Here is a 23,901-nt window from a genome sequence, read left to right as displayed (position 1 = left end):
AAGGACTAGGTGGGGTTTGACCCAATGCTGGCTCCCCACTAGCCTGGTAGGATCTCCATACACACCTGGCTGGAGCGGAAAACACAGGAGACTCACCAGTGCCTCAGCTGCTCTAACTGTCAACTGTTGTAAACTGAACTGGTCTGTGGGGGAAGGAGGTTCAGCAAAATTTTAATTACAGGCTGTCTCTGCTGCCTTTAATGGCTAGGCTCTGAAAACGTAGTACTTTAATCACATGATATTAAGCCACTAAGTACAGCAGTGAGGTTGAGTATTTAAAGGAAACCCTGGAGTTCCCGTTGTGGCGCAGTGGTTAACGAATCCGACTAGGAACCATGAGGTTGCGGGTTCTGTCCCTGCCCTTGCTCAGTGGGTTAATGATCCGGTGTTGCCGTGAGCTGTGGTGTAGGCCGCAGACGCGGCTCTGGCGTAGGCTGGTGGCTACAGCTCCGATTCGACCCCTAGCCTGGGAACCTCCATATGCCATGGGAGCGGCCCCAAAGAAATAGCAAAAAGACAAAAAAAATTTTTTTAAAAAATAAAGGAAACCCTGTTACAAAATCTTTTTTTTTTTTTTTTTTTTTTTGAGGCTTCCCCCACAGCATGTAAAAGTTCCCAGGCCAGGGATAGAACCCCCACCACAGCAGTGACAATGCCGGATCCTTAATCCCACTGAGCCACCAGGGAACTCCTGATGAAATCTTTTATAAAGCAAGTTAATCGAGCTTTTTTGAAATTTGGGGGGAGGGGATTGTTTATGAAGTTTCCCTGAGGGAATTTAATTCAAGTTTGCCAAGAGCACTAAATCCTTTATTCATCTATGTTTGGCTTGTCACAATTCTCAATGGTGCCCTCGTCCCCAAAATCAGGTCTATGACAGATCCCAGAGATTTTCAAGTCTTATTTCCCTTTTCCTCCAGGAGGGTAACTTTCTACCCAAAATTGTACATACTCTGGAAATTCTGAAAGAAAGTGTTATGGGCTGAATTGTGCCCCCTCCCCTAAATTCATGCGCTGAGTCCTATGTACCCCAGAATGTGGCTGTATTTGAAATGGTATCTTTTTGGGGAGGGGGGCACCCACAGCATGCAGAAGTTCCCAGGCCAAGGATCGAACCCACCACAACAGTAACAACACCAGATCCGTAACCACTAGGCCACTAGGGAACTCCCTGGAGATGATGCCTCTAAAGAGGTGATTAAGGGGAAATGAAGGCATTAAGGTGGGCCCTTGTCTGGTACAACTGCTGTCCTTTTAAGGTGATACACACAGAGGGAAGACCACATGAGAACACAGTGAGAAGTGGCCATCCCTATGCCAAGTGAGAGGCCTCAGGAGAAATCAATTTTTTTTTTTAATCTTTTTATAGCTACACTCACAATATATGGAAGTTCCCAGGCTAGGGGTCAAATTGGAGCCACAGCTGCCAGCCTACACCACAGCCACAGCAATGTGGGATCCAAGCCACATCTGTGACCTACGCTACAGCTTGCAGCAATGCTGGATCCTTAACCCACTGAGCGAGGCCAGTGATTGAACCTGCATCTTCATGGACACCATGTCAGGTTCTTAACCTACTGAGCCACAATGGGATCTCCAACCAACTTTTTTTCTTTCTTTTTTTTTTTTTTTAGGGCAGCACCCACAGCATAGGGACGTTCCCAGGCTAGGGGTCGAATCAGAGCTATGGCCTCTGCCTCAGCCATACCAACACCAGATCCAAGCCATGTCTGCAACCTACACCACAGCTCACAGCAATGCTGGATCCTTAACCACTGAGCAAGGCCAGGGATCGAACCCGAATCCTCACACATACTAGTCAGATTCGTTGCCACTGCTCAGTTTCCAACCAATTTTTGATCTTAGACTTCTAGCCTCCAGAGTCATGAGGAAATTAACCTCTGGTGTTTAAGCTTCCAGCGGAGGCACTTTGTGATGGCAGGCCAAGCAGGCTACCAAACTGAGAGTCTGTCAGTGTCCTGTTCCCAGCAGGGCTGCACTGCTGATGAGCCTGTGAGCTCAAGGACACCTCACCTCCCCTACCTCGGGGCAGAAAGGGAGAATTAAATGTAGATGATGTGAGTTCACTGCCCTCTCCCTGGTTCTCTGATGCCTGGACCACATCCTTCACCCACAATTGCGAGATTTCTCTCTCACTTCATGCAGTCTCCTAAGTCAGAAAGCCAAGGTGAGAAGGAGATCCTGACACCATTAGCCTGGATTTTTTTTTTTTTTCTTGAATTAACACTTTACTTTTTCTTCTTTTTTAAGGCATTGTTGCTCACATTCATAAAATTAAGACTCACAACAAATCTGTGAAATAGCCAGGATTAGAAACCTTACTTTCATTTTACAGATGCGGAAAACTGAGGTGCAGAAAGTGATTTATCTGTGGTCCCTGTGACTTGTTAGGCGGGACCCCATACTGTGGACTCACATTTGTCTGCTCCCAGCTCCCTCCCACCATCTGACACCTGAAATACTGGAAAACACCACTGTTACCAGGCTACTCATCTGCTGTAAAATCTTCAGTGGCTCCCAGGTACAGGCCCCATGAAGCCCCCACTGGCCTGCACTGCCCCCCACTCTCTGATCTCTTGTCACCCCCCAACAACTCCCCTGTGACAGGCCAGTCACACTGCCCTAAGAACACAGGCCATGCTCATGTGTTACCACATCTCTTATCTCTGGGAACACCTTCCCCACTTCTTTACTTTGTAATATTTTGTTTACTTTATGGCCACACCCACGGCACATGGAAGTTCCCAGGCCAGGGATCGAATTCAAGCCACAGCTGCAACCTACACCACAGGTATGGCAGTGCCAGATCCTTTAACCCACTGTGCTGGGCTGGGGATCAAGCCCACACCTCCACAGAACTCTGAGCCACTGCAGTTGGATTCCTAACCCCCTGCACCATGGCAGGAACTCCCCCACTTCTGAGTAGCTTGGAGCCACCTCCTCCAGGAAGCCTTCCCAGACTGCACTCACTGAGTTCTTTCCACAGTACTCTCAGGCCCAGCCATATGAAGTAACTCTGAACAGACTTGCCCTTGCTTTATTTCCAAATCACTTAACCATACAGTCCCTAAGGCAAGGAAAATGTCTTCCCATAAGCCCCAGGTACCTGGGCAAAAGAAAATCCTTAATAACCCTTGTTGATCTAGCAGAAGATCAGTCTTGGATAAGTTAACTACACTCAAAACATATTCAGAAACAGCTTTTTTACAAGCTCGACTTCATAAACAGAATCCCTTTCCTCCCTGCTTCCTGCCACATGGCAAGAGTGCTGGATGTCTCCTCTACCCAACTGGCCTTTAGTGACAAGATTTCTGCTTCCCTCTGTTCCTGGGCATCCCAAGTACACTGTCCCCACCTCCTTGGCACAAAGCCAATGATCCTTACACCAATGCCCACGTAACTCAATGGGTTACTATTTATAGATTTGAGAGGGCTTTTTCTCATATTCTAAGACTAGACTTCAAGGGCAAGAACTTGTCTGTTTTGTTCACTTGATATATTCTCAGCACCTAGAAAAAAAAAAAAAGCCTGCTACAAAGACGCTGCTCAAAAATATTAATTGACTAAATCTGTTGAATAAATGAGACTATTATCTCATTGACTACCTGCTTCAGTCTCTCAGCCAGGCCCCAGCGAGTTGGGCCGCTGGCTGTGGGGCACTGTAAGCAGAATAGGAGTGCCCAGGAAGTAATGTCCTTTAGGCCCAACTTCAGCAGCATTATTTAGTTAGTTAGTTAGTCATTTTAGGGCCACACCCATTGCATGTGGAAGTTCCCAGACTAGGAGTCCAATGGGAGCTACAGCTGCCAGCCTACACCACAGCCACAGCAGTGTGGGATCAGAGCCACATCTGTGACCTACACCAGAGCTCACAGCAATGCCGGATCCTCAACCCACTAAGTGAGGCCAGGGATTGAACCAGCATCCTCATGGATACTAGTCGGGTTTGTTACTGCTGAGCCAGGATGGGAACTCCGTAATTTCAGGAGTATTACCCTTCCTCAAAGTCCTTCTCTTGCCATCTACCTAGAGCTCTCCTTAAGGGGACTTCTGCAGTCTTTCCAAGGGTTTTGTTTTGTTTTTTTTTTTCTGGATGAGGAAAGAACCAGAGTTCCTACCCCAGAGAGAAATGCCCCTCTGAGAGTCATTTCAGAGGAAGAGGCTGGCCCCAGAGGCAGCAGCTGCTGTTCCAGCTGTCGCCTCCAAACGTGAGCAGCGGAAATGGGTGGCTGTCAGCGCATGGAAGGAGGTCCCCACTGTGCTGTGGCTGGACCACCCGCCTCCCCACCTTGCCCCCAAATCCTGGGAGGGCAACCCCCCACACAGCAAGTTCATCTTGGCCATAAAAATCTCAACTTTTTCACCTCAAAAGGCTTCCCCCCAGCTGGTGGCCAGGCACACGACCTAATCTAGGGTTTTATGTCCTTTCTCTTCCCTACCAGCTTTGGGGAGGCAGGGGCCAGGCAAAGAGGAATCCAAGAGGAGTCCCAGAGGCTCCCCATCAGGAGAGGAATTCTGTCAAAAGCACACACCAGGAAGCCCCAGCTGCTGAGATTGAGACCTTGCATTCCAGCACGGGGTATGGGCTGAGGGTGTACATCAGCCCTAGGAGAGCTCTGGAATGTCCCAAATGGGGGCCACATACCTGAGGGATATGATGCAGGGGGCACTTGGATAAGCTGAAACTGCAGGAGATGCTAGAGGTTCTAAAATCCCAGCCCCGGAGTTCCCGTTGTGGCGCAGTGGTTAACGAATCCGACTAGGAACCATGAGGTTGCGGGTTCGGTCCCTGCCCTTGCTCAGTGGGTTAACAATCCGGCATTGCCATGAGCTGTGGTGTAGGTTGCAGATGCGGCTCGGATCCTGCGTTGCTGTGGCTCTGGCGTAGGCTGGCAGCCACAGCTCCGATTAGACCCCTAGCCTGGGAACCTCCATATGCCGCAGGAGCGGCCCAAGAAATAGCAAAAAGACCAAAAAAAATAAATAAATAAATAAAATAAAATAAAATAAAATCCCAGCCCCGTGCTAGGATCACATGTGAGGGCTCCAAAGCCTCCAAAGGCTTCCTGTACTACTATAAGTCCAAGTCCATCAAGATCTGGCCCCCTTGATATCACTGCCGGCTGGCCCGGTGCTCTCCCCTGCTCACTCTCCTCCAGCCCCATCCAACAGACCAGGATCCTCACCCCTCCAGACTCTGTCCTTTCCACTGGAGTAACCACCCCCTTCCCAGCCCCTCCAGCCAGTGGCCTTGCTTTATCCCCCTTCACAGCGTGCACTTAGGTGCTTGCCTGTAGTCAGAAAGGTTTACGAGGCTCTGTCCTGCTCACACTGCACCCTCAGAAGCTAGAATACGGCCTGGAATATTGTAGTACATACTGGTTGAATGAATGAATGAATTCCTTTACATACCACACGCTCCTCCTATTGATGGTTGTATCCCTTTGTGGTGTTGGGGGGGGGGAGGGTATGTGTACACTTGGTGACACTGAGAAGGTAGTAGTGAGACAATGCTGGGAGCCAGAATGCCCAATGACCACAGGCTCAGTCTGCAAATCAGGCTGGCAACATCTGCTGCAGGTTTAAAAGCCCATCAAGCACACCAAGATCCCCACCTGAAGGGTCAGCTCTACAGGTGGCCTCCTGATAGGACGCCCTGGCACTACTTCAGGAGGCTGGAGCCTGAGACACATGGTGTGGGACAGCCATGCAAACACAGGACCAACCTTCCCACTTGTATGATGCTTAACTGGGGGTTTTACCTGCATTTCTGGATGGCGTGCCTAAGCTACATGATCTGTTCCCCCGAGAGTCCGGCACATAAGAGAGGGTCTATAACCACCCCTCCTAAGAGCTCACACATATTGTCACAGGCAGCATCCTAAGTACATGTAACAGCTCACTCCTACCTCCCACTGGCCACCAGGAAATAAGCACTGTTATGACCCCATTTTACAGATGAGGGAGCTAAAATACAGAGGCCTGTGGCCAATTCCATGATGCAGTAAAAAGAAACAAGACCGACTGTGAGAGGATGTGGTCTGGTGTCAGCTGCCAAGCCCTACATGAAACTTTTAATCTCTAAGGGTGTTGCTGGAAAAATGGGACATTAGAGGATGGTCATGTCCTAGGTCTCAGGGGAGTCCCTGGGAAGGGCTGCTGCGTGAGAGTCCTTCGCTTGGCACAGAGAATTCAAGAGCGAACTACAGCAAAGTGAAAGCAGGTTAATTTAGAGATAAGCACTCCATAGACAGACTGTGGGCTGTCTCAGAAGGCAAGAGGTGGCCGTGAGATGGGGGGCGGTTAGTTGTTATGGGCTGGGTATGTTCATATGCTAATGCGTGGGAGGGGTATTCTAATTATCTTAGAGAAGGGGCAGGGATTTCTAGGAATTGGGCCACGCCCACTTGTGGTCTTTTATGGTTGGCCTTGGAACTGCCATGGCCCCTGTGGGTGTGTCACTTTGCTTGTGCTAATGTGCTACAAAAGAGCGTGTAAAGAAGCTCAAGGTCTACAGGATGTGGAATCTTCTGTCATCTTGGACCTCAGTGGTTCTAACCAATATCTTTGTAAAGTGGCCATAATAATAATTCCAACCCACCCCACATATGAAGCATGGGAACACTTGGTAAATTATAAAATTTGACACAAATGAGTGGCAACTGTTACATAAGGGTACAACAATCAGGCAATTTCTCAGCTGTTTCCTTTAAAGGGGGGAAAGGAAAGCCCTGGTCAGGGGGAAGCACAACTAAAACTAGATACAGTTGTCCCTCCGTATCCACGGAGAGGGGAGGATATTGGGAGGGTTGGTTCCAGGAACCACCCCCTCGCCACCCCACCCCACCCCCCGCCATGGAAACCCAAACCCATGGAAGTTCAAGTCCCTTACAGCAGGCCCTCGAATTTAACCATGGATTCAACCAACAACAGATCCCATAGAATTTTCCAGGAGATGATGGTTGAATCTGTGGATACAGAACCTCTGGATACCAAGGACCTACTGTACCCTGCAGAGAATGTGCTGCTGATGAAGCCTGAAGGCAGGGCTCAGGCTCTGTGGAAAACGGTAATGCCATAATAAACAGGATATAAACAAATTTAAAAACCAAGCTAATTAAGGATTCAAAATTCTTTAGCATAGCTGCCAATCAACCATTGCTACTAAAAGGGGAAAGGGATACAATACGCAAAAATTAACACAGTATTTAAGTGAATTTTTTCTTTCCTTTTTTTTTCTTGTTACAGCCACACCTACAGCATATGGAAGTTTCAGGCTAGGAACCTGCAGGCTGAATAGGAGCTGCAGCTAAGGCCTATGCCACTGGATCTGAGCCTCATCTGAGACCTACACCACAGCCTGCAGCAACACCAGATCCTTAACCCACTGAATGAGGCCAGAGATCGAACCCACATCCTCAGAAACAACATCAGGTCCTTAACCCACTAAGCCTCAATGGGAACTCTTCACTTTTATGTATTTTAAGGCAATGGTAGTGCCACATTTACAATAACGTTTTATAAGCTGTTGAAAATAAAACCACACACAAGTTAAGGCGTCTTCAACGAGAACCATGCTTCTATTTTCCAAAATATCCCCCAAATAAAACAGCCTCACTTTTTTCAAGTACCCGCTGATTTCCATCTACCATTAATCATAAGAATGAGATCAAATATTCTTCTAGAATATGGTAGAGCCAGGCTTTGGGGACCTTCACTGAGTCCTGGGGAGGGAGCCATCTGCAGCACAAGGAGCTGCCCCAGGACTGAGGCACTAACCTGTACCCCACCCAACCCCACCCCAGCAGTCTTTCCCCACAGGCCCACCAGACCCCTGCTCCCACTCCAGGCAACAGGCAAAGCATCTTGGGAAAGAAGGGATACCACCCACTCCCGCTAAAGCCCCTTTGGCCTTGGGACCTTCTAGCCTTCGGGACACCCAATGATCAAGTCCAGTCACACCTAAAACAGGCAGGAATGCAGGGAGAGTGGCGACCAGGAGGGAGCACTCCAGAAAAGCTGGCTCTGAGAATAAGGAAAACCCCAATTTGGATAAACTGAGGGAGGGCAAAGCATGGCCTAAAAGCAATAGAGAAGAAACTGGAAGACTTAAAAAAGCCTTTCCTGGGAGTTCCCATTGTGGCTCAGCAGTAACGAACTGGACTAGTATCCACGAGGTTGTAGGTTCAATCCCTGGCCTTGCTCAGTGGGTTAAGGATCCGGTGTTGCCACGAGCTGTGATACAGGTTGCAGATGTGGCTCTAATCTGGTGTTGCTGTGGCTGCGGCAAAGGCCGGCAGCTGTAGCTCCGATTTGACCCCTGGCCGGAGAACCTCCATATGCAGCGGGTGCAGCCCTTGGTAATAAACACATAAATAAACAAAAGAGAAGAAAAGAAAGAAAAGTCTTTCCTCTGCATAGAAAATCTCTGAGAAGGAAGTGGGATTCAGGTTGTCAGAAAGATGATTTCATCATTTGGGGGTGGGGGGAGGAGTGGTGTGCTGGCTGGGTAAGGGGCAGGGCCAGGGACCCTGGGCAGGAGGGAAGCACTAGGAAGACCCCCCTTACATGCCCTAGGTGGTCCTAAGCCCCACCCAGGCAGTTAGGGACACAAACCTAGGAGAAAAGGCAGGGACAGCAAAAACCTCAGAACAGGAGACACCTTTTTGTACAGGACAGAGGAGCTGCAGGCCAGGGTGGGGCGTCTGGGGGGCCCTAGGAACAAGCAATCTTCTTAAATCACTAAATTGAATAGATACCATTACTGGAACCAGTCAGAACACCAAGAATAAACTCTCCTCCAAGATCCCAATCACCTTCACACCACCACCAAGATCAAGGTCAGCTTTCCAGCAGCAGTAAAAGTGAGTCACCCTCACCCCCTCTGCTCCAAAGGGCAGAGAAAGCTATATTGCCTCCCCGAAGACTGTCCTTACAGGGAGGGTGGGCTCCATCAAGACAATTAATCTGTACCTAGGGAAGCCCCCCCCAGGGGCCTCTCCACAGCCCCAGGCCTCTCCACAGCCCCAGGCTCCCACTAATCTCTTAACTCCCCTTGATTTAGAGTTATTGCTAAGACGGAGCTAAAAAGGTATCATTCAGTGCAGGAAGTTGGCGTGGTTGAATTTTATGGCTCAATTCTGAGGTAAATCACTCTGGCCCAGAGAACCGACTCCGAAGAGATTTACTAGTTCTAATATTTGTTTGGGGCATTGCAATTAATTGAAAGATGCCTTCTCCCAGTTATTGTTCTGAAATGTGGACCTTGGTCTCTGAGCACTCATTTGTTATTGGGCATAATTATGATCATTTGTCTGGAGTCCCAGGGAACAGAGCTCTCTACAGTCCAAAGCCACTTGAGTTCCCAACAACCAGAGTCAGTTCCTCTTGCAGAGACCCCAACAAGTTCAAGTCCCCTTTTATAGAGCTTATAGCTTAGGACCCTACTAATGTGCTAATCTTACAGCCTCCAGAGGTTATCAGATATATGGTCCTGGGGATTCTGGGGGCTGCAGAGAAAGAACCTGAAAGATGCGGGGAGATGCTGACCACCCCATATCAACTGTAGCCATCCAGCCTTGCTCCTCCTACTTTTCCTATGAGGACGCCAGGGAGCAGCATGGAGCAGTGGGTAAGAACATGAACTTTGCCAAAATGTGAATCTTACCTTTGCCACTTATTTGCTCTGTGACCTTAGGCAAGTTACTTAACCTCTCAGTTAACTCTGTCGCCATTTCCTCGTCTCTAAATGGGAATGATAACAATAATACCCATCTTGTGGGGTTTTTAGAAGGTTAAACCAGTTAATAATTTAAAAGCACTTGGTACAGTGCCTGGCACAAGGTATTAGAAGAACTGACTTTTTTTTTCATTCTTTAAAGTTTTACTGAAGTATAGTTGATTTACAATGTTGTGACAGCTTACTGACAAATAAAAATTTTTGTTATTTCAAGAAAAAAAATAGATGGCTAAGATGAAATCTGAGGAGTTCTCATCATGGCTCAGCGGTAACGAAACCAACTAGTATCCATAAGGATGCAGGTTCGATCCCTTGCCTCGCTCAGTGAGTCCAGGATCCAGTGTTGCTGTGAGCTGTGGTGTAGGCCAGCAGCTGTAGCTCTGATTCAACTCCTAGCCTGGGAACTTCCATATGCTGCACCAGCAGCCCTAAAAAGCAAAAAATATTAATACAAAAAAAATGGATAGAAGGCACACATGAACCTTTCCACAAAAAAGGAAATCATGGAGTTGGACAATAGACTTGTGGTTGCCAAGGGGGAGGGGAAGGGAGTGGGATGGATTGGGAGCTTGGGGTTAATAGACTATTAAGACTATTGCCTTTGAAATGGATTAGCAATGAGATCCTGCTGGGCAGCTCTGAGAACTATGTCTAGTCACTTATGATCGAGCATGATAATGTGAGAAAAAAGAATGTATACGTGTATGTGTGACTGGGTCACCATGCTGTACAGTAGAAAAAAAAACGTATTGGGGAAAGAACAATAGATTACAATAAAAAAAGGAAAAAAATAGATAAATAGATAAATAAAATGAAATTTGAAAACCATTATTCTAGACCAGGGGTCTACAAACTTTCTGTAAAGTGCCAGAGAGCAAGTATCTTAGACTCTGTGGTCCCCACAGTCCCTGCTGCAAAAGGCAACCACAGATATACTCAAAGTAACAAGCGTGACTGTGCTTCAAGAACATGTCACTTACGAACACAGGCAGTGGGCTGGTTGAGTCTGTGACCCCTGGACCAGACCCAATACCCTGTTTCACAGATGAGGAAAACAAGAGTAGGAAGTCATCTGACAAGGCTGGAATCAGGTCTCTGCCCTTGCAGGCCTCCCTAAAATCAAGAGCCCCAGAAAGGGAACGAGAAGTTGTCCACACTGCATTCGGGACAGACACACTCACACTGTGTTCCCCCAGTGGAAGAGGACAGCCTGGAAAAAAGTGACAGTGAGGCCATTGCTGTCCATCCACATTACTGTGGGCACAGGATGGCTGTCTCCCCATGTCTCTGTAGCTCCCCGTAGCCAGCACAGGGTCCTGTCAAAGCAGAGTCCCTCTGGGAAGGCCAGTGTCTGAGGATGGCCCTGCCAAGGAAGATTCCCACCCAGCCGGGCCAAGGGCCTGCACGCCCGTGTTTCAGCAAATTCCAGGAGTGACTGATGAAATGAAGATGCCCTCACACCTGTGACAAGAGGAAGCCACTTGTTAAAGGATTAGCATATAGAAGGGAACTTTACTAACTATAACTGTGTTCAAACAATACCAACAGGGTTTTACAGACACTGCTTTTTTCATCCTCCTATAAAAGACTGCAAGAAATCTAAACCTCAGTGAAGGTCTGTGAGAAGGACAGACACTCCGTTCCTGTAAGACCAGTTCTTGTAGTTTAAAACACGGGCCCCAAAACCCTGATACCCTGCCCATCAAGAAATAGGGTCTTGTCACTTCATCTTTTTTTTTTTTCTGTCTTTTTAGGGCTGCACCCACAGCATATGGAGGTTCCCAGGCTAGGGGTCGAATCAGAGCTGCAGCTGCTGGCCTACACCACAGCCACACAGGATCTGAGCCATGTCTATGAGCTATGCCACAGCTCATGGCAATGCCAGATCCTTAACCCACTGAGCAAGGCCAGGGATCAAACTCATGTCCCCATGGATACATAGTTGGGTTCATTAACCACTGAGCCACAACAGGAACTCCTGTCCCTTCATCTTGAATGTGGCCTTAGTGACTGTGCAATACATAGTATCTGGAAAGGACACCGAGGTTTCCAGGTCAAGCTTTGGGAAATCAGTTTCTCCTTTTGTCTCAGGACATTCACTTTTTTTTTTCCCCACAGCTGCAGCATGCAAAAGTTCACAGGCCAGGGATCAAACCCATGCCAGAGCAGCAACCCAAGCCACTGCAATGACAATGCCAGATCCTTAACCTGCTGTGCCACACAGTAACTCCACTGCGACACTGACTTTTGAAACTGAGCCAGCATGCTTTGAGGAAGCCCAAGCAGCCATCCCACCCATACCATGTGGAGCAGAGATGAGTTGTACCTATTGAACCCTTCCCAAATGGCAGGCTCCTAAGCAGAATAAAGGATTATTATTGTTTAAGCCACTAAGTTTGTGCGTGATTTGTTACACAGCAATAGAAACTAGAGTAGGCCCTTAAATTTCAATCATTTGTTCAGGCCACAAAGCTATCTGCTTCTACAAATAACACAGCAAAATATCCTTTTGTTTGCTTGGATTTCAGGGGATGGGGTAAGAATGCAGACCCCAGCTTTAATGTTCTGTTACATTAATAAAGGAATGTGAGGCGTTCCTGCTGTGGCGCAGTGGGTTCAGAATCCAACTGCAGCAGTTATGGGTCACTGCAGAGGTGTGAGTTCAATCACCAGCCCAGCACAGTGGATTAAAAGGATCCTGCATTGCCGCAGCTGTGGCGTAGGTCACAGCTGCAGCTTGGATTCAATCCCTGGTCTGGGAACTTCCATATACCATGGATAAGGACATAAAATACAAAAAAAAAAAAAAAAAAATTTAATTTTTAAAAATGTGATATTGTAATTTATTACAAGAAATATATTTTTCGTTTTCAACCATACCTGACACAGACTGTCTAAAACCCTTGGAATTTATAAGAGCTATAAAGGTGTCTTGATATTCTTAACAAACCCCCTCCACCACAACTGGGTTTATGTTCGCGAAGTGACTTTGGGAAACCTAAGGATGGGGGTTGGTTGCCAGGGGAACCAACCCTGTGATGGGAGGGTAGGAAATTTCAGTCCCACCCTTGATCTTCATGTAGGGGAGAGGGGCTGAAAGCTGAATGGATGGCCAACAGCCAGTGATTAAATCAGGTATGCTGGTAACAAAGCCTCCCTAAAAACCCAAAGAGATGGGATTCAGAGAGCTTCCAGGTTGATGGACATAGGAAGATCTGGGGAGAGTGGTGTGCTCCAGGGGGGCATGGAAGCCCCGAGCCCTTTCGTCAACCTTGCCCTATGCATCTCTTCCATCTGACTGTTCCTGAAAATGGTAATCTAGCGAGTAAAATATTTCTCTGAGTTCTGTGAGCTGCTCTAACATAGTAATAGGACCACTGGATTATGATGATCATTGTACAATTATAAATGTAATAAATTCATCGAGTAATTAAAAAAAAAAACATAGAAATAGGACTGAAGGAGCAGGTCACTGAAAGCCCGTCAGAGGCACAGCATCTTGAAGTTGGGGATGGGCAGTGGAAGTTATAGGACTGACCACTTAACCTGTGGGATCTGATGCTGTCTCTAGGTAGACAGTGTCAAAAATAAGCTGAACTCGGAGTTCCCGTCATGGCGCAGTGGTTAACGAATCCGACTAGGAACCATGAGGTTGCGGGTTCGGTCCCTGCCCTTGCTCAGTGGGTTAACGATCCGGCGTTGCCGTGAGCTGTGGTGTAGGTTGCAGACGCGGCTCGGATCCCACGTTGCTGTGGCTCTGGCGTAGGCCAGTAGCTACAGCTCCGATTCAACCCCTAGCCTGGGAACCTCCATATGCCGCGGGAGCGGCCCAAAGAAATAGCAAAAAGACAAAAAATAAATAAATAAATTGTTTAATGTCACGAAACTGTGTTAATTTAAAAAAAAAAAAAATAAGCTGAACTGTAGGACACCCAGCTGGGGACCGAGAAGTGCTTGGTGATGTAGAAACCCTCCACGTGCCTTGTACTGAGAACAGAACTGTTAAGGAGCTAAGATATTTGGGGGGAAGGTAGAAAAAGAAAGCAGGTCTCAGAAGGATCTGAAGGTAGGACAAATGTTTTTATTTTTTTCAAGGAATTTTGAATGTGTATGAAGCGAATGTGTATGTCAACAAATTTGAGAATGAGACCCCATAGTCCTGATCTAGATATATAGTAACAGGTGGTAGGAATCTTGATTTCAAATATTCCAATGCACATCCTGATTTGTGATACAGAAAATATGGTCACCATCAGTCACAATATGGAAGAAAATATTCTGGCCTAAAAATGTTGAGTCCAATGTTACAAGTTTCAGCATAACTCCTCTTGATGAGCTGAGTTTACTCAAATTTAGATCGTAAAATTTTGTCAGGTTCACTAGGATGAGCGGGCTCTAAAATGCACCCCTGAGTTAACTTTATTTTTATTTTTATTATTATTATTATTATTATTATTTGTCTTTTTGCTATTTCTTGGGCCGCTCCCATGGCATATGGAGGTTCCCAGGCTAGGGGTCCAATCAGACCCGTAGCCACCGGCCTACGCCAGAGCCACAGCAACGCAGGATCCGAGCCGCGTCTGTAACCTACACCACAGCTCACGGCAACGCCGGATCGTTAACCCACTGAGCAAGGGCAGGGATCGAACCCGCAACCTCATCGTTCCTAGTCGGATTCGTTAACCACTGCGCCACGACGGGAACTCCCCTTATTTTATTTTTTGCTTTTTAGGGCTGCACCCTCGGCATATGGAGGTTCCCAGGCTCGGAGTCTAATCAGAGCTATAGCCGCCAGCCTACACCACAGCTCACGGCAACGCTGGATCCTTAACCTACTGAGCGAGGCCAGGGATCGAACCTGCATCCTCATGTATCCTAGTCAGGTTCATTAACCACTGAGCCACGAAGGGAACTCCATCTCTTAGTTACCTTTAGACAAGAGTATTTATTATTAATTGGCGAAAGGATGTTAAACAGAACATTCTTTTTTTTCCCCACTTTTTTTTACTGTATCTGCAGCACATGGAAATCCCAAGGCCAGGAATAGAATCCAAGCCACAGCTGCAGCAACACTGGATCCTTAACCTGCTGTGCCACAGTGGGAACTCCAAACAACATTTTTACTGCAGCACATTTGATGCTAATGTGATCTTGCCGACATTTAAACATCTAGCTGTTGGTTATGCCGAAGTTATTCAGGTAACAAATTAGGAAGTTTTTGGTTATCAAAATCCTGGATAATAGAAGGTATTGTTTAAAAGTCTAAATTGGCTGTTGAAAGAAACTGGATATTATATAAAAGGATTCTTTGTTTTACAAACATTCACTAAGATTGTCTTTAAGTAATGACCACCTTTGATGAATTCAAATTACAGTCATACATATATAAGTTTTGTGTAAATCAATACTTTGAAACCTGCATTTGTTAACATGAAAAGAAGTAGCCTTGGGCTGAAATTGGTCATGTATTATTCAAAACTCTCCTGGTGCCAAGTGACAGAAACCCAACCCAAACTTACTTTTGCAGCATTTCGCAAAATTCACCACCTTGGAGTTTTCTGTCATACCTAGGTACCAGGTGTATTATTCTTAACCTCATCTTGACTTTTTATGAAACTAAGCTTCCTGCTAAGCAATGATGAAATCACAAGTTGTATGTACTAGTTACATTTTCTTTTTTTTTTGCCATTTCTTGGGCTGCTCCCGTGGCATAAGGCGGTTCCCAGGCTAGGGGTCTAATCAGAGCTGTAGCCGCCGGCCTACGCCAGAGCCACAGCAATGAGGGATCCGAGCCACATCTGTAACCTACACCCCAGCTCATGGCAATGCTGGATCCTTAACCCACTGAGCAAGGCCAGGGATCGAACCCGCAACCTCATGGTTCCTAGTTGGATTCGTTAACCACTGAGCCACGACGGGAACTCCTATGTTTCTTTCTTTAATGCATATTTAAATAAATATTGGCTTTAAATTGTTAACTTGTTTGTAGATACTCGACTGAAAATCAGCCTGGACGCTATCAGTGACCTGAATGCTATACTTTAATGCATAGAAAGGGTGTTTGACCAGCCCTTTTTTTTTTTTTTTTTCACTGACAAGTGTGGTAGGTGGCCATGACCAAGTTGCCTTTATTTTCTTGCTTCAACTGGAAGAAGTGGGTTAGCCCTGCCCACTCCTCACAAAAGAACCGGGGGCAATAACGCCTGGTGCTGCTGACAACCACCTGTCTAGAGCAGTCAGCCACTGGGATCCAAAGGCCACTGGGTGCAGGGGGTCCTCAGCCACTGGGACCCGCAGGCCCCTTCCCAGCTGTCTGAACGCTGGAGCCACAGAGCTTGGGTTTCCAGAGCTATGGAGGTCACAAGCAGGCAGCTGGGGAACTGGGAACTTTGAAAGACATGCAACTGCTTTTCTGGATTGAAAATCTATCACATTAAATAAACCTGGCTCTAATGAAATAACTAAAATCATTAAAACTTTATGAGGATAAACCAGGGGCTGGGCTGCCAGAGAGGGTGCACAAGCAGGTTCCCCAGCCAAGCTTGTCCTTGTTCTTTCTACCCTGTTTTCAGTCTACGGAATCCTAGATCCAGGCCACCACCCTCTCCTCACCTTCCCCATCACCTGCCATCTACCTGGGGCTCAAGCGAAACAGAAACAAGATAAGGCTAAAGACACAGAGTTCCTGGCTCAACATGGGCTCCTAAGGTGCAAGGCCCCAATTTCTCTCTGGCATGAATGAGGTCACAGTTAACCCAGAGGAAGAAGATACGTTACATCCACTCACCAGCACCGGTTTCCCCATATCCTGGGGCTGATAAAACTCAAAGACCACATCCTTAAAAGACCTAGAATGGGGCCTAGCACAGGGTGGGGATAATTTCTACCCTACAGAAAAAATAATTTTTATTATTGGAATTCCCATTGTGGTGCAGTGGAAACAAATCTGACTAGTATCCATGAGGATGCGGGTTCAATCCCTGGCCTCGCTCACTGGGGTCAGGGATCCAGCATCGCCATGAGCTGTGGTGTAGGTCACAGCTATAGCTCCAATTCCACTCCTAGCCTGGGAATTTCCATATGCTGTGGGTGCAGCCCTGAAAAACAAATAAAAAATAACAATAATAATAATTTTTATTATTAATTGTTTTGACTGCATCCACGGCATGCAGATGTTCTCAGGCCAGGGACTGAACTTGAGCCACAGCTGTAACAGAGCCACAGCAGTGTCAGTGTCAGATCCTTAACCCACTGAGCCATGAGGGAACTCTGAAAAAAATTAATTTTATAAGGAAGAAGCAAAGTGTCAAGTCATAGATCCAAGTGGCCAAATCAGGGAGATGCAGAGCTGCTACTTGAGGTGCAGGCAGGTACAGAAGATGACATCACAGGGATTCTTTCCCTGTGCCAGTCTGCACAGAGGACATAATCCCTGTCTCAGAGGCCTTGCACTGGGGACATTAGAAGACAATCAGGGACATTAGATATTATCCCTGAGGTCCCTGAGGTCACCAAAGAGAAAACCCAGGAACACCCAGGTCCTTGATGGGAGACCTAAGACCAGTGACCTTCCCAGAATATGGCAAGAGGACCTCAGCATAACTTGTCAATCCGCGTATGTGATGGTTAAGATGCAAAACTCCTACTAAGCCATAAAAAAAGAACAAAATAATGCCATTTGCAGCAACATGGATGGAACTAGAGACTCTCATACTAAGTGAAGTCAGTCAGAAAGAGAAAGACAAACATCACATGATATCACTTATGTCTGGAATCTAATACACCACACAAATAAACCTTTCTACAGAAAAGAAACAAACTCACAGCCTTTGAGAACAGACTTGGGGTTGCCAAGGGGGAAGGGGAGAGAGTGGGATGGATGGGGAGTTTGGGGTTGGTAGATGCAACTATTGCATTTGGAGTGGCTGAGCAATGAGATCCTGCTGAATAGCACAGGGAACTACATCTAGTCATTTGTGATGGAACATGATGGACAATAATGTGAGAAAAAGAATGTGCATGTGTATATATATATACATATATAGGTATATATGTGTGTATATATATGTATATATGTGTGTATATGTATATATGTGTATATGTGTATATATACTTGTGTGTATATATGTGTGTGTATATGTATATGTGTGTGTATATATGTGTATATATATATGAATATGACTGGATCACTTTGCTGTATAGCAGAAATTGATAGAACACTATAAATGAACTATAATAGAAAAAATAAAAATCTTAAAAAGATGCAAAACTCAAAATAGCAAAATGGACCATGCCACTTATGAGCTGTGCAACCTAGGGTAAATTACTTAATCTCTCCATGCCATCATTGTCTCTCCTATAAAATAGAAGGTTAATTAAGATAACACATGTAGGAAGTTCCTGTTATGGCTAAGCAGGTTAAAGACCCAACCTTGCTCAGTGGATTAAGGATCTGGCATTGCACAAGCTATGGTGTAGTCACAACTGCAGTTTCAATTCAACCCCTGGCCCAGAGAACTTCCATATGCCTCAGGTACAGCTATTCAAAAAAAAAAGGAAAAGATAATACATGCAAATGCTCAGTGAGCACTTTAACACACTAATATTTAACAAACATTAGGTTAAGTTATTATTGGATTGCCCCAGGGTTTCAGCAGTAATCTACCTGTTCAATCCCTGAGTTGACAACCTCCCCCACGGCCCAATCACAACAGCTCACAGAGCTAAGAGTTCAGGTTTTGGAGTCACTTAAGTTTGGATTTAGAGCCTGGCTTCTGTAACAAAACAGCACAAACTGGGTGGCCTAGACAAGAGAAATTTATTTTCTCATAGTGGGGGCTAGAATTGTGAGATTAAGGTGTCAACAAGGCTGATTTCTTATGAGCCCTCTCTACTTGGCCTTGCAGATGGCCACCTTGGACTTGGTTGTCCCAGGCATCCTAAGTCTGTATCTTACCTGTGTCCTATGTCTTCTTTTAAGGAAACCAGTCATGCTGGATTAGGGCCACTCATAGGACCTCATTTTACCTTAATCACCTCTTTAAGGGCCCCCCCCCAAATAAAGTCACATTCCAAGGTACTGGGCTACAATGTACTTTTGCAGAGGATACAATTCAATCCATAACAGCCTGGTGGATTACCTTTCTTCTGGAAAAGGAGAAGGAATATATCCTCATCCTTACCCAGGGCGCTGTGCTGTGTGCCACACTGAACTGGTTTAGAATCTGGAGAGATGTCCAAAGTGAATAAATGCCTCCTTCATTCTATAAATATGCATTTTGCTTTATATATAAAAAAAAAAGATTTGTGGAGTTCCCTGGTGGCCTAGTAGTTAAGGACTTGGCATTACCACTGCTGTGGCTCAGGTTTGATTCTGGCCTAGGAACTTCCACATGTCGTAGATGCAGCCACAAACAGAAACAAAAACCAGGAGTTCCCGTCGTGGCGCAGTGGTTAACAAATCTGACTAGGAACCATGAGGTTGCGGGTTCGGTCCCTGCCCTTGCTCAGTGGGTTAACGATCCGGCGTTGCCGTGAGCTGTGGTGTAGGTTGCAGACGTGGCTCGGATCCCGAGTTGCTGTGGCTCTGGCTTAGGCCGGCGGCTGCAGCTCCAATTCGACCTCTAGCCTGGGAACCTCCACATGCTGCGGGAGCAGCCCAGGAAATAGCAAAAAGACAAAAAAAAAAAAAAAAAAACCAAAAACCAAAAAACAACAACAACAAAAAAAGATCTGCATTCCTGAGCGTGGGTGCTGTGGGAAATCCACTGGTGCTCAGACAAGGACATGATCTTTAAGGTGCTTATGATCTCAGACAGCAGATCAGGTAAGAATTCTAGGAATGCTGAGAGTGATGCAAAGTGCTAAGTTCGCCAAAGACGTACAGACTGAAGGCTGGGCTAGAAAAGGAGGACAAAACTGACCGCCCGAGCAGAAGGCAGAGGATCCCAGAGTGGGTGGTCTTCCCTTGGCCTGATCTGTTTGTTTCTAGGAGGGGGATGATGGTTTGAAATAGGCAGATGGTGCCTACCAATCGTCCCCTAGGGCCAGAGTTCCTAATCAGCACAACCAGGATACTGACTCTGCAGGATCCAAGGTGTCCAAGTCACACTGAGCAGCAACTTCCTCTCTCAGTCTCCACAGCTGCCTGCAAAGGTGACCCTGGCTGCCACTGACCAGCCAGAACTTTAGCCATCTCCTGTTCCACTATCAAGGCCACTGGCAACATAGGCTCCCTCCCTCTGGAAAATTCTGTCTGCTAGGCTTCTCCACCTGGCCCAGTGACAGGAAAGCAAAGGGGCTTCTGGGGGGAGGGGGCATGGAACCTACCTGCTGAGACCACACAAAAAACATCCATGGGAACCTAGGGTCCTATGCTCCCATGTTATCTATGGGTTAAGAAAAAATCATTACTAGAAAAGGCAAAACTAGGAGTTTCTGATGTGGTGCAATGGGATCAATGCCGTCTTGGGAACACTGAGACATAGGTTCTACCCCTGGCCTGGTGCAGTGGGTTAAGGATCCAGTGTTGCCACAGCTGCAGCTTAGGTCGTGACTGCAGCTCAGATCTGATCCCTAGCCAAAGAACTCCATATTCCATGGCACAGCCAAAAAGGAAAAGAAAAAAGGAAAAGAAAAGGCAAAACTATAGTGAAAGAAAGCAGATTAACTGCCAGAGCCAGTGGGAAGGGGTTGTTTTTTTATACCTTAATTATACTATTAAAAAAATTTTATAGGAGTTCCCGTCATGGCGCAGTGGTTAATGAATCCGACTAGGAACCATGAGGTTGCGGGTTCAGTCCCTGCCCTTGCTCAGTGGGTTAACGATCCGGCGTTGCCGTGAGCTGTGGTGTAGGTTGCAGATGTGGCTCGGATCACGCACTGCTGTGGCTCTGGCGTAGGCCGGTGGCTACAGCTCCGATTCAACCCCTAGCCTGGGAACCTCCATATGCCGCGGGAGCGGCCCAAGAAATAGCAACAATAACAACAACAACAACAACAACAAGACAAAAAGACAACAACAACAAAAAAATTTTATAAACAAAATTATGTCTCAATAAAGGTGATACTTCCCCAAATAAAACCAATAAAATCATTTTGAAACTCAGTGAGGCAAACAATCACTGCTCACCCAACCATCATCCCTTTCTCCATTTCCTTGCAAACAGTGCTCACGTCTTCCTACAGATGAAGATGAAAACAACAAGATGTGCTTTCTCAGTCTCCATAGTGCAGTATGGACCCATTTCTTCAATGGACCTTGATAGGAAATTCTAGCAGGAAGACTCCAGGAAAAGTTTTCATGCCTGATAAACTGAGACACAAAAATGGTGCAGCCAACTGTGGAAAACACTACGGAGGTTTCTCAAAAAACTAAAAATAGGGAGTTCCCTGGTGGCTCAGTTGGGTTAAAGATCTGACATTTCACTTCCGTGGCTCTGCTAAAAAAAAACACAAAAAACTAAAAACAGAACTACCATGTTACCTAGCAAATCCACTCCTGGGTATATACCTGAAACAAACAAAAACACTAATTTGAAAAGATACATCCATGACAATGTTCATAGTAGCATTATTTACAATGTCCGAGACATAGAAGTAACCTTAGTGTCCAACAACAGATGAATAGATAAAGAAGATATGGGGTGTGTGTGTGGTATACACACACATATACATAATGGAATACAACACAGCCATAAAAAAGCATGAAATTGGAGTTCCCGTCTTGGCGCAGTGGTTAACGAATGTGACTAGGAACCATGAGGTTGCAGGTTTGGTCCCTGGCCTTGATCAGTGGGTTAAGGATCTGGCGTTGCCGTGAGCTGTGGTGTAGGTTACAGACGCGGCTCGGATCCTGCGTTGCTCTGGCTCTGGCATAGGCTGGCAGTTACAGCTCCGATTAGACCCCTAGCCTGGGAACCTCCATATGCCTCAGGAGCAGCCTTAAAAAAGGCAAAAAGACAAAAAAAAAAAAAAAAGCATGAAATGTTGCCATTTACGGCAACATGGATGGACTTGGAGACCATTAAGATAAGCAAAATAAGTCAGACAAAGACAAATACTGTATGATATCACTTATATGTGGAATCTAACAAATACAACAAACTAGTGAATATAACACAAAAGAGGCAGACTCACAGACACTGAGAACAAACTAGTGGTTACCAGGAGGGAGAGGGAAGGGGGGAAGGGCACCACTGAGATAGGGGATTATGTATAAAGAAGCTACAAGGATATACTGTATGACACAGGGAATATAGCCAATGTTTAACAACTATAAATGGAATATAACCTTTAAAATCATGAACTTATATAATATTACACATCAACTATACTTTAATTGTAAAAAAAAAAATGTTTAAAGACAACAGGAGAGGAAATCTCTTATGGCACAGTGGGTTAAAGATCCGGCATTGTCACTGCAGCAGCTTGGGTTGCTGCTGTGGCATGGCTTCAGTCTCTGGCCTGAGGAACTGCCACATGCTGCAGGTGCAGCAAAAAAAAATTGTTTTTAATATTTTTTAATTAAAAAAGTAAAGACACAAGGAGAAACTCATCTTCCTGCCTGCCTTTGAATATAGTTACATAAGACCATGATGTGTGGAGCAGTGGCAACCATACTGTGACCATGAGGGGACAAGTTTGAGCCAAAGGCTAAAATGCTGTAAATGGCTGTCTGGAAGGTTAGAATGAGTTCTTGAAATTATCATTGACCCACTGAATTAACCAACTTTAGAACCATTACCTTCAGACTTCGGCTATATACACCTTTTTTTTGTTTGTTTTGTTTGTTTGTTTATTAGGCCACACCCTCGGCACACGGAGTTTCGCAAGCTAGGGATTGAATTAGAGCTGTAGCCACTGGCCTACACCACAGCCACAGCAATGCCAGATCTGAGCCGCATCTGCGACCTACACCACAGCTCATGACAACGCCAGATCCTTAACCACTGAGCAAGGCCAGGGATGGAACCTGCATCCTCACAGATCCTGGTCAGATTCGTTTCCCCTGCGCCATGATGGGAACCCCACCACCTTGTTTTTTAAGCCACTGTTAGTCCAGTGTTCTTCCACCTGTAGCCAATAACTTCCTACAAGCCAGGTAGTTTTCACCTCTCCAAATTTCCACTGACAACCCCCACACTGAGATCGTGGTGAGATATAAGATAGAACTTTGCGGCTTTAAACTGAGCCCCATCAGAATTCTTAGCCCACAGGCCCACAGATAAAGCTTTCCTCTTTAGCCCCTAAGAAAAACAGGAAACAGATGCCAGTTTCTCTTATAGCCAAGCCCCTCCCCTCCATCATCCCTACGTGCATCCTGCAATACAAAAGACTGATGACAGTGTCAGGTATACCCATGTGCAACATCCTCCCAGGTCCATGTGGCCATAAGCCCCATACGTCCCTGTCCTGGCATGGTAATTAATAGTACTCCTTTCACTCTCAAAAAAGTCTCATTTGGACATAAAATTGTAGTCACCCTACTTCTGGCTGCCTCAGCACACTTTTCTTTCTCCTTACCGAGCACTTCCCACACAAAACGGACATAAGGCCATTCTGTCTTCCCCACCAAGACGAAAAGGAGAGGCAGGGATCCTGCCAGGGTCGCTGGAATGCCTCTGACCCACAGCAGGCATCTGAAGCACATCCGCTAAACCAAAGCAACATTAAAACGGAAGTAAGGGAGTTCCCGTCGTGGCGCAGTGGTTAACGAATCCGACTAGGAATCATGAGGCTGCGGGTTTGATCCCTGGCCCTGCTCAGTGGGTTAAGGATCCGGCGTTGCCGTGAGCTGTGGTGTAGGTTGCAGAGGCGGCTTGGATCCCGCCTTGCTGTGGCTCTGGCATAGGCTGGCAGCTACAGCTCCGATTAGACCCCTAGCCTAGGAACCTCCATATGCCATGGGAGCAGGCCTAGAAAAGGCAAAAAGATTAAAAAAAAAAAAAAAAAAAAAAAAAAAAGGCTCCTCTTACCTCCTCTTTGAGGTAAGAGGAGCCTTAAGCTAAAAGTCCTGAGGCAACTAGGAAAAGATGAGCACGTGGGGAAAAAAATTCTGGAGGAAGAAGAGGAGAAATTGGATATTTTCTCAAAATCCCTGACCCTCAGCAGTGGGCTTGTCAGGAGTGCAGGTCTGGCAT

At 46.3% G+C, this 23,901-nt stretch overlaps 1 protein-coding gene and 1 long non-coding RNA gene across 51 annotated transcripts in view; one reads left to right on the top strand and one right to left on the bottom strand.

The window, feature by feature from the left end:
• CTIF (cap binding complex dependent translation initiation factor) overlaps positions 1-23,901 on the bottom strand; it is a 321,869-nt gene that overhangs the window by 286,486 nt on the left and 11,482 nt on the right. The gene's annotated exons all lie outside the window — the stretch shown is intronic.
• Positions 7,239-23,724, top strand: LOC146406275 (uncharacterized). Its single transcript, XR_014808646.1, has 3 exons — positions 7,239-11,537; positions 21,121-21,593; positions 23,567-23,724. It is a non-coding gene; the product is annotated as an uncharacterized LOC146406275 (long non-coding RNA).

The sequence above is a fragment of the Sus scrofa genome, chromosome 1 (genome assembly GCF_054392235.1).
Source record: "Sus scrofa isolate SSC_HxYL_T2T_F1_AM1 chromosome 1, Sscrofa_HxYL_maternal_Yorkshire_Landrace_v2.0, whole genome shotgun sequence".
NCBI classification, from domain to species: Eukaryota; Metazoa; Chordata; class Mammalia; order Artiodactyla; family Suidae; genus Sus; species Sus scrofa.
The sequence above is the reverse complement of the archived record's forward strand: the minus strand, read 5'-3'. Positions and strand labels throughout refer to the sequence as shown.